The 10808-nt window shown below is 37.0% G+C and overlaps 1 protein-coding gene across 1 annotated transcript in view; it reads right to left on the minus strand.

Annotated features, from left to right (window-relative positions):
• Positions 1–9334, minus strand: part of PDE5A (phosphodiesterase 5A) — a 132609-nt gene extending 123275 nt beyond the window's left edge. Inside the window, exon 1 of the mRNA XM_042812314.1 lies at positions 8807–9334. The gene's annotated coding sequence lies outside the window, so the exon portion shown is untranslated. The remainder of the gene's footprint in view (positions 1–8806) is intronic.
• Between the last annotated feature and the right edge of the window lie 1474 nt (positions 9335–10808).

The following is a 10808-nucleotide window of genomic DNA, read 5'->3' on the forward strand; positions in this document are numbered from 1 at the left end:
TGGTTCCTCAAAGAGAGTGCACGTGCAGGACTTTTCTTTTTAAGTATTTAAAAAAATCACTTAGTATAATACAAAAGTCTTCAGGGCCTAATATCTGCCAATTATGATAGGAGAAACTTGAATTATTCCTGCTTAAGATTGTCTCAAGTTTTAAAATACTAATCTTGAATATTTTAAATTCTAGGCTAGGCGTGTACCCTGGGCTGTCGTTCACCTTTTTATAAAGAAACTTGTTTAATCTGATAGTATGAATACAGAAAATGAGTTATTTGTTTTTTCCTCTTTAGCTTTTTTTGTTTGTTTCTTTTCTCATGTTTTGTTAGCGAGGACAAATGAAAGACAAACAGGTGAAGAGTTACATTTCAGAAAGAAAATTGATCTCCCAACGTATAGTTAATGAGAAAATGACTTTTTTTTTTTTTTTTTGTATTAAATGGTTGTTTCCCATAAGATCTTATTTATAATATTTAACTAGGATACACACTTAGGGAATTACTATGTAATCTAGGAATTAAATTAAAACTAATGAGAGGAGTTATATATGAAAACTCAAATGACTTTCTTTAAAAAGGGATGCTTTGTGCTGCTGCAGTGGAAGTTTGATCTGGACAAATGCGATGACATTTGTTGCGCTTTTAGATAAAGTGCTTCTGGAGGAAAATGGCACTTGACCACAGTAAAATCATAAATAATTGGGGGGTTGGACTCAATGATCCCTGGAGGTCCCTTCCAACCCCTACAATTCTGTGATTCTGTGAAATAATGTCCAGATTTACTTAATTTCATGAAGCTAATCTTATCTAGGTGTTATATCAAAGCCTTCTGGTATTCAAGAACAAATCGACAAGAACAAACCAATAAATGCCCTTGCCTTCCTCATACAAGAACTGGCAACGTGAGAGTCAACCTGATAAATGATCTAAGAAGCCTCAAGTGAGTACTACCTTACCTTCACTGGCTTCTGCAGTGATGCTGAGCAGCTGCTTAAAGCAGCTTTGTATGTTGTTGTTCTTGTCAGTTAGCATTAGAAGTAGAATTTTAGTGTTTCAGCAATCTGTTTATGATATTGTTGTATGATTCAACAAGAGTTGTCACCGCCTTTTGAGACATCTTAAAATTCTTTCTGCATGTGGGATGACCCAGAAACAACTGATGCACCTGGACATACCAACATATTTCTGTTGTGCACTGATAAGTGACTGACAGGTTAAGGATATGCTTCAGACAGACTTTTGGTATCTATGATGCGTGGCTCTGACTATAGTATAGGGAGGTGCCTAAACAATGTGAAAAATCTATGAAACATGGTTGTTCTGATTTTGATTCAGTTACGATCAGCAAGAGATGGACTAATCTGTAGAAAGGGAGTGCTAACTTGCGACTAAATTTCAAGGCTGAAATGGTTTTGAAACAGTTTTTTAATCTAATTGTATGTCTAGCACTTGATTTATATATGTATATGATGACTGTTGCATGTGACACAAGTCATTGAATCATAGAACAGAATCACAGAATGGTTTGGGTTGAAAGAGACCTTTAATATCACCTAATTCCAGCCCCTCTGCTATGGGCAGGGACACCTCCCACTAGAACAGGTTTCTCAAATCCATCCAACCTGGCCTGGAATTCTTCACAACCTCACCGGGCAAGCTGTTCCAGTGTCTCACCACCATCACATAGGAATGACATGCACAAAAAAATCTTATTGTACAATTCACGTTGTATGTGACAATGTGATTCATCTACTTGGAACTTCAGATGCCCAATTAGTCTTCATCTTTTCTTTTTTTATTCCGACAAATTAAATCCATTATTCAATTCAAAGTTGGGTAAGTCAAATATTTTAGAAACACATCTTGTGATTTGAGTTATGCAAGGCTGATTGTGTCTGGTATATGTTTTCCACAGAAATTGCAAAAGCTCATCTTAAAACTCAGAATTAATTGTAGTTTTCTTTACTAGTTTTTTATTTTAATTTTTTTTTTACTCTTACTTAATTTATCATAATTGGCAACCTTATCAAGCTTCCATGATTCTCATGATTCTAATAAGAGGCTGGAAATTCTTGTTCTTAAAATAGGAAGACTGAATTTATTGCTGTTAGAGAAAATATTTAGGCAGACCTATTTAGTATAGGAACAGTAAAATGATTCATAAGCTTCAAAAATGGTTCCTGAAATTTTACTTGGATTGTCTCTGTGGAAGTATGACAGATGAGCTCAAAAAGGCCAGAGAATAGCAGATAATAAATAACATTGCTAGGGAGTTTTGAGACTGTGATGAATAAGGAGAAAGACTGTATGTGAAGCCATAGCATAAGAGTGTTGAAAACAATCTCCAGTTACATAGATGCGTATCTAGTTTCCATATATATCTCAAGAGCATTAGTGGACCAAACTTTGCACAGTGCTGCATGTAGGCAGAACCTTATACTTATGACACTGAAGTTAGCACTTGAGCATGATGAAGTCTAGTGCACAGGCCAATTAAAACCAACTTTTTAAAGCTTGCTTATGTCTCTTTTACCGTGATACCAAGGCCACGCGGAAATAAAGTCCTATGGAAAACTTAAGAAACTTTAGGACATCACACTAGACTTCTGAAGAAGAGTTGTGGGTTTTTTTTTTTTTCCCCCAAATGCTTTTTTACTGCTAAAAGATTGCTGTCTTACACAGAATGAAAGTAACTCAGATGGTGATGTTCAGTGATTTTACATAAATGTCTGCATATATTATCTGCCTAAAAGCATTTTGTGGCAGTGCTTGTACATTTATTTAGTTAAATATACATTTTCCCTATACCAAAAATATCTCATCCATCTTAGCTCCAGAAAAAAATAAAATGAGGCTAATAGCAATTTGTTGGTATTGGCATGCAACAGTGTTTCTTTGTTCTTTCCTTTCAAGGAGAAGATGCAGAGGTTTTTGGTTATAAAGACATAATCTAAACAAGCATGTAGTTTTAAGAGATTAAAGGATACAGTGACTAAGATGGGACTGGATTGTAAAGAAGGGAGACAGTGAAATAGTAAATTACCAAATGTAGGGGGAAAAGTAGGATAAAAGCTGAAGCTGATTTTTTAGAGTTTCAAGAGACCGATTAGCAAAGCAGATGGATATAAAATGAAATGAGAACTAATTGGGATCTAATAAGTACAAGAAAAATCTGAAATCTGGAAGACAAATCCTGTATCACCCCAGGCAGTCACTGATCCTTAGCAGCATTTCTTACCGAAGAAAGTGCATTTCTGAGAAATCCAACAGTGTAATTTTTAGAATGATCATTCACATGTTTCAGTTAAACAAATTGAACAACCAAGTCCAATTTTTACTTATGTTCTACTTGGTCACACAGAGATATTGTTCATTTATTGCTGGTGCCATCCAGCCATTCTAAGTTAAATGCAATGATGTCAGCTTTCAGTCCTGTGTGAAATTTTCTAGCTGAGATACAAGACAACCGTTTTCAGGTAACTGTTGTTGGATAGAGATTCACTAGAGCCATTGGCATCTCAGGAGGAAAAGGCTACCAGTTTTCTCTTAGTGCTGCACTTGGTGGTGGTATCAGTCTTGGCCAAGAGAGCAGGGCCATAGCAGAGTGACATGGATGTGCTGTGTTGGCCTGGCAAGTATAGCTAGGGAGACACTGCTTGTGTTTGGGTGTGATAGGTGGCGTATGAAAAAACCGGGACTGGGGGAGAAGCTGCTGCAGGAGGGAGAGAAGTGAATGCTACTTGCCTTCTGGGACTGTTGTTCCAGGTAGTGATGGTGGTACCCACTGCTGCTACAAACTAATTCTGTTACTACTGTGTAAGTGGGCACTATTTCCTTCAACTGTCTCTGCTCTTTGTATTTTCTCTAGGCAGCTAGCACCAGGCATAGCAATGGGGATGACTTTATTATGCAGAGTGCAATCTGGGCAGTAAGTAGCACTGTCTGTAGGTCTGTGCTCTGTCCCCTCTGTGCGCCTTGTACCTGTGCACACAGAAAGAGTTCCTAGCATTTGATCCTTCTGTTTTTGTTCTCCAAATGTCTTGGTTTTATGATTTTTGGTTATCGATACTCCGCATCATGACATCATGTAGTGCACTGGGAATTAAAGTGTTAATACCTGATAGAACTGACTTTATCTTTACATCTGCTTAGTAATAAATATTAACACTGTTTTGTTTCCTTCTACTAGACCTGCAAAGTTAAAAAACAAAAGGTATCTAGTCTAACTAAATTCCAACTGTCTGCTTCTAAGGCAAGCCTACATGTCACTGAATTCTTATTACTGATGACTGTGTTAACCAGAATGGACCAGGGTTGATACTTTCAGTGTCTAAACTTGATTTTTTTGATGTGAAATTAAGAAATACCTTCAAGTCATGCTTTATAATATTAGGCAGAATTAAAGCTTTTTTACGTGCTTATTTTTGAGTAAAATCACACTTTAGGACACTGGGATTTATTTTGCCATCAGGCTTGCTTCAAAAACTCAGATTTTGTTAAACTGAGGATACAAAGCATATTACAGAGGAAGGTAAGAAATCTTCGTGATTCTGGTCAGTCAGTAGTGCTTTTTTTTTCATTTCAAATTTGGGAATAAGCCTGACTCTACCTTCTAGAGGCTAATGAAGTAGCTGCTCCAGAAGCTGATGTGTGCTATGTTGAAGAGTTTTACACTTAAAGAAGGCACAAGGAACTTCTGCTTATAATCAATTTCTAGCTACTGCTTGAGTGAAGAAAACATCATCGTGATATAAGTGACTAATTCTATATGGAAAAGGAGTGGAAAAAAAATACTTTCCTCCTGTGTCATGCAGGCAATTGGCTCAGTTCCTGAGGAACTTGCACAGCACATAGATCATCTGTTAACACCAATCTAATGTGGTCTTGAGATCCGGAGGGCTATGCAGATGATTGCTTCTGGAATGAGATTGGGCTTTCTCCTGCTAATGAGAGTACCCAGCAGATACCCAGGTCTACGTGCCAGAGACTGGCTTCATTTAAAAAACAAATGAAGTGTAGCTGACTCGTGCTAGCTTTTCTGCTGGAGAGCTATGGTGTTAGACATTGCTTTAGGAAGATACTCTGAAATGAGGATTCTGATTTGAAGAAACATTTGCTTCATGCTCTTATGCTATGGAACTTATTAAAAATTAAAGTTATTATCAAAATTTCTTGCAGGCTAAATAAGAACTTAACGGCATTGAATACAAAAATTCTGAGATGTCATTTTTCCTATCGCTATGCCAAAGCTATTTAAGTCACACCTGAAACTAACAATTTGAAACCATCTGTCTTTCTTTAGCTTTCTTATAAGAAAGATAGAGCCCTATTCTTAAAGCTGTTTATGTGTTGCTAGTTTTAATAACTTTAAAAAAGTCTGACTTTGCATAAATGCTCTTCTCAGTGTACATGGTTATAACTTGTACCTCCTTTTGAATCAGCATGTAAGACAATTTTATGCAGAATGCCTCTAGCTATGATTTTCCACTTATATATACATTTTTTTGACAGAAGAAATGAAGAGCAGACAGATGCTCAGATTAACTGCTATGCAGCTAGGAAGACTTTGCCAAGACTAGTGGCTTATGACAAACTAAAATCCTTTACAAACTGATCTACAATTAGTTTGATACACAGTCAGCTACGTTTGATTGGATTTCTGAGTAATTGAGAAATTCTGAATGAATCGGAGAGCATCTTTTTTTTAATCTCTTTTTAAATGTGCCTAATGTTCTGTCAGCCATGCAGACAACGGAAAACATTTGTCAAAACAGATGGCCATGCAAGCCCCTCCACTGCTGAACACGAATGGTGAGTTCAAGGACCAGTTAATGGCAGGAGAGCCAAGAAATATTTTGAGATTTAGTTGAACATTGAATATACCCCAAAAAATACACTATTGCAATTCCAGGACTTCTTGGCCATAGCACACTCACAATGCTGCAGGAACAGTCATTTCATATTCTGATTTTCCAGCCAAAATGAAGAATTGCTGAGGTGCACGAAAAATAAGATGTAGCATTTAACATGTTTTTTGAAAAGACATGTTGAACAGCTGGTTCAGTCCAATAAACTATAGTTTATTTTACCTAGCAGTTCATGGTATTCTGCAGTGCCATTCAGTTGCTTTTCATACACTAAGGTAAATAGTATCATAAAAGAAATTATGCAAATAGAGTATGCTAAGACTAAATGTGAAAATATCTGGATTTTCTATTTAAAAATGCTGGCATGTTACACCATAGTAGTTTTAGCAGAGCAGTTAAGTATCCTGTTAAGCAGCTTAAATTACATTTTTTAAATTAATTTAAAGAACTGTAGAGAGATGTTCATCATGGAATAATAGAATCATTTGAGTTGGAAGGGGAATCCTTAAAGGCCATCTAGCCCAACACCTCTGCAATGAACAGGGTTACTTGCAACTAGATCAGGTGCTCAGAGCCTCTCCAGGCATGCACCACCTCTCTGGGCAACCTGTGCCAATGCCTCATGTGCTCTCTACCCTGTGTAACTTTCTTATGAGCATGGAAAAATGATAGGTACTTAATTTCTATGACTATGGTTTCAAATCGAACCTAGAATATGTATTTTTCTCTTTATAAATATATGAGATTATTCTTTCAAAAAAACTGTTCACTGATACTTGTCCATATATTTTGACAATCTTTAGACTATGCATTTATTAAATTAGTACTGTTTTAAGATGAGTTCATTATAGTCTTTTATTTTTTTCTAAAAATGCATTAGACTTCTTTCTGTCAGAAGAAAATTCAAGTGCTGCCGCCATCCAAAATAGCCTTAAACCATGTGCAAGTCTGTTGATGAAAGCTGTTAGATGCATCTGGGTTAATGAAGTTTTTGTAATTTATACCATTCTAGGACCATTTTCAAAATGTTTGCTCTGACTGGACTTTGGAATTATCCCCATCTAGATTAAAGAAGTCCATGCTTGCCTGGACATTATCTTTGCTTCATGGGAATTCTAGCAAGCCAATGTTCCAGAGGATGCTGGTGGAAAAAGATTACTAAAGTTGTGCGTTTTCTGGCATGGTTGTTCTTATGCCTGCAGGGTGCTGAGGAAGTGAAAAGAGGAGGAACAGGGAGAACCCATTTAAAACCACTTCTGTGCCTGCAACAGATTTATTTCTTCCCAATCAAAATGTTACATTAGATACAAGATGCTCTAAACTGCAGCTTCCCTGTACTGGCAACTGTTACCAGCAGACCAGACCACAATTTCTCCACCTTGGAGAACAGATCAGGGTTCAAATGGTGATATCACTAGAAGAATTGTGGGCATACTTCCATATGTCTCACTCAAAAACTTGGTGATTTCTTGCAAGGAGGAAGATGGAAGATGTGACAAAAATAGCTGTTAAGTTTTGCCTTAAGCACTAAAGATCAGTGCAAATGCCCTATGCAGACATTAATGTCCTGTTGGCAGTAGTATTCAACTTCTAAGAAACTGAGTGGAACATGGAAACATTCCAGGTAACTGTGGCAGATGCACAGTGACACAATTAGATTTGTAAAGATGTGGGAGGTAATTATTAAAACTGAGGACCTTGAAGATTCTTTTGTCAGATAACAGCTTGCTGTTGAGGCTGTCTCAGGAGGATCACCTGCTTACAGGAAGCACACTTCTACTATTTTTTTTGTTTTGCTACAACACTTGAGTTTTATCAAACCTTTTTTTGGTCTTTCATCTTTTACTCTCACAATGTGGCTTGCTCACCAGTCATTCCTTGATCTGAAGCATCTGGGAGCTATATAAAGAAGTGAAAATGAATGCACAAGACTGGAAAACCATGCCTTTACATATATTCATTAAAAAAATAAGAAAAGAAACTCCAAGTGAATTGTTTTCAGAAATCTGGTTAATAAACAAGGCATTTCTTACCTTTGTGAATGTGTTTAGTACTGTCTAAACCAAAAGAAATGTTATTGACCATTAATTCCCCTATAAACATAAGTTCCCCTATAAATGACGCTTCATTTCATGGTATTCCACGGCTAATGAGCTTTATAAGCTTGTATCATTTTTGCTAAAACAACTGGAATGTAACCACCTGCATATTTATCCTACTAGTCAAATTTCCCTCCATTTGACAGACCTCTAACTATGACTTCATGTACTCTGAGAAAGAACGAAGATAGCCTGTGGTCTCTTATTATGCAGCACGAACAGATTATATCATTTAAGGTCTGATCAAATGTCTCAGTAAATTCAGCTGCATGCAGTAAGCACTACTGTTATTAGGCCATCTTAAAGTAAGAGTGGAATTCCCAGCTCTTCTCTAAAGAGCACCAGTATGTTACTCCTAGTAACTCTTTTTCAGGCAGAATATGGCTTTGTTTTTGCTTGGGATATCAAAAGGTACCATGCTATTTTTAGTTACTAAATAATATGATTTAGTAACTGTTCTCAATAGACTGTGTTGGCATCTTGCAAGCCTTCTATTTTCTCTTAAAATAAAATCAGTTCTATGAAAGCTGCGTTATTCTTACGAAAGCATTTATATATATATTTCTTTTGCATGTTAATCCTTAGCATTATTTTGCTAAGAGCACGCTTGATGTGCCAAAAAATCTCCTGAACCCCAATTACAAACCATTCTGCAGCCAAAATTTCTCATGTAAATGCCACATCACATTAGGTAGGTAGCAGGTTCTCGAAGTAGATTATCTGTAACTAACTTCTCAGTTTTCTGAGCCTTATGACTGCTGTGCATTCAAAGCATTGTTCATTTATTGTATTTGTCATCTAGTTAGATTGTATAATTTTTATCCGGCCAGTTTGCTTTCAGCCTTACCTCGGTATTCACAACCTCATCTTGCTGAGAAGTCTTACCCAGGCTTCTTATCCTGGAAACTTGGGGCTTTTTATTTGTTTTATTAACTTCCATGCCTTGCAAGCAGTCCAGTTTTTGTTCAGTCGTGTTCAGTAGGCTGGTGCACGTCTCTGCACTGCTTGGGTTTTCTTTAATCAACATATGGGCTATAATATATTGGTTGTTTTCAGTCTGATGTCATGGGAAAAAGTGTTGCTTGAGTCAGTATGGAAACGTGCCCAGATACGCTCAAGTTGTTTCTTCCTTGACTGTAGTATCATCTGCTTGGAACTTTTCACTTGCCTTCTAATGGTTATTCCTGCTTGTCCACAGGCTGTTTCCAGTCCAAATATAGTGCTACTTGATTGAAAAAATCCAAGGAGCAGTTTTCTTTTTGGCATGCATTTAGCTGTCCCAACTTATTACTTTCTGGAACTTCATGGTTCAATTTGTCATAGAATGTCAGGGCTCACTAAGGCTGCCCCTCCGGACCTTGCAGAGTAACTTCTCTGTCTGCAAGGCAAGAAGAACTCTGCAGAAGTCTGGAATGTTTTTCAAACTCTTTTCTCCCCGTGAACTCATTGTGAGGAAGCATTGACCTAAGGTACCCTCATAGAGCTCCTATTGACCTGTAGTCTGGATTGTGCAATACATTCAGGGCTGTGCCTTATGTTGGAGTGTTTTTCTTGCACTAAAGGATTTTTTCTTAAAATATTTGGGAATTAGCTTAAGAGCACAGCCTAATTTTATTAGCTTGGCTGCTTAGCTAAAGAATATTAGTGAGGATAAACTAATGTGAGTCCACTAATAAATAGCAGAGTGGAGTTACAACAACAAAAGAAATAGTCCTTAGATTCTAGGGAAATCACTACAGGGTAAGAACAGATCAGTAGTATCTTGAAAGGATGTAATATTTTCCTAAACTGTATAGGTAATGTGTGGAAATTTAACAGGAAAGGAAAATATAACTGGAGTTTAATGTTGTTATTATTGATGGCATAGTTGTCAGAAAACCGTGGAAACCTCTTCAGGATAAAGCTGTCCTAAGCTCTAGCTTTAGATATGTAGTACCTCCTCAGGAAAAGAGGCTCAGCAGGCCTCAGAGTTTGCATGTTCCTGTTAAAACAGTCAACGAACTGAGTGCAAAATGTAACAGCTTCTGTTCCGTAAATACTAGCTGGGATATTTCTGTAACTTAACCCAGCTGCATAAGAATGGGTTTTCCTGAGAACAAAAAAGGCACCATTCTAACTTGAAGGTTGTCTTGCTGCCAGATTTCAAGCCTCTGTTACAAATCATTATGGCTCTTCAGAAAACATATGAAAAATATGGATGTTGGCAAAAATTTCCTTCACTAAGTTTGTTCCAAAAATGGCTGAACTATTTTCTATCAAGCTTTCAAATAAATAAGGAAAAGTCCAGAGTTTAAGTAACAGAAATTTCAACCTGACTGGTTGAAATTTGGCATATTTGAAAAGCTAAGTGTTTAGCAAAAATAATTAGGCAGAGTGAACTGTTGATTTCATAATATGCTCATCTTATAATAACAGCACTAAGACTAAAAGGAAAGGGTCAGGATATGCCCATCCTACTTCTTTGTAATACAGTTTACCTTAGTAGACAGACATGGTCCCATAACAGAACTGAATGCTATAGGTCTTTAAGTGTGGTCCAGTTGCACAAGTGCCACCTATTTGTTAGCTACCTGGATGTTTTCAGAGGATGGTGGGAGAAAACGTTTGTAGGTTATCTTTTAAGGATGTAGAAGAAAAGTGCTCAGAAATGTATTACAGCTTCCTAAGCTTTTCATTTTGCTTAACCTTTCCCAGGACACTTCCCAGCTTGTAGCCAATTTGTCTTGTATTTGTTAAACCTTTCAAAATTTTCTTCATGTGTTTAACTGAACAAAAGGAAACATTCTCTGCAGGAAGTGGTTCTGTTTTGCAAGGGCTGCAACATATTTTCTGGCATCTTTTCTGGCATT

Source organism: Centrocercus urophasianus, unplaced genomic scaffold (assembly GCF_019232065.1).
Source record: "Centrocercus urophasianus isolate 14NV4802_14NV808 unplaced genomic scaffold, USGS_Curo_1.0 seq_13, whole genome shotgun sequence".
NCBI lineage: Eukaryota > Metazoa > Chordata > Aves > Galliformes > Phasianidae > Centrocercus > Centrocercus urophasianus.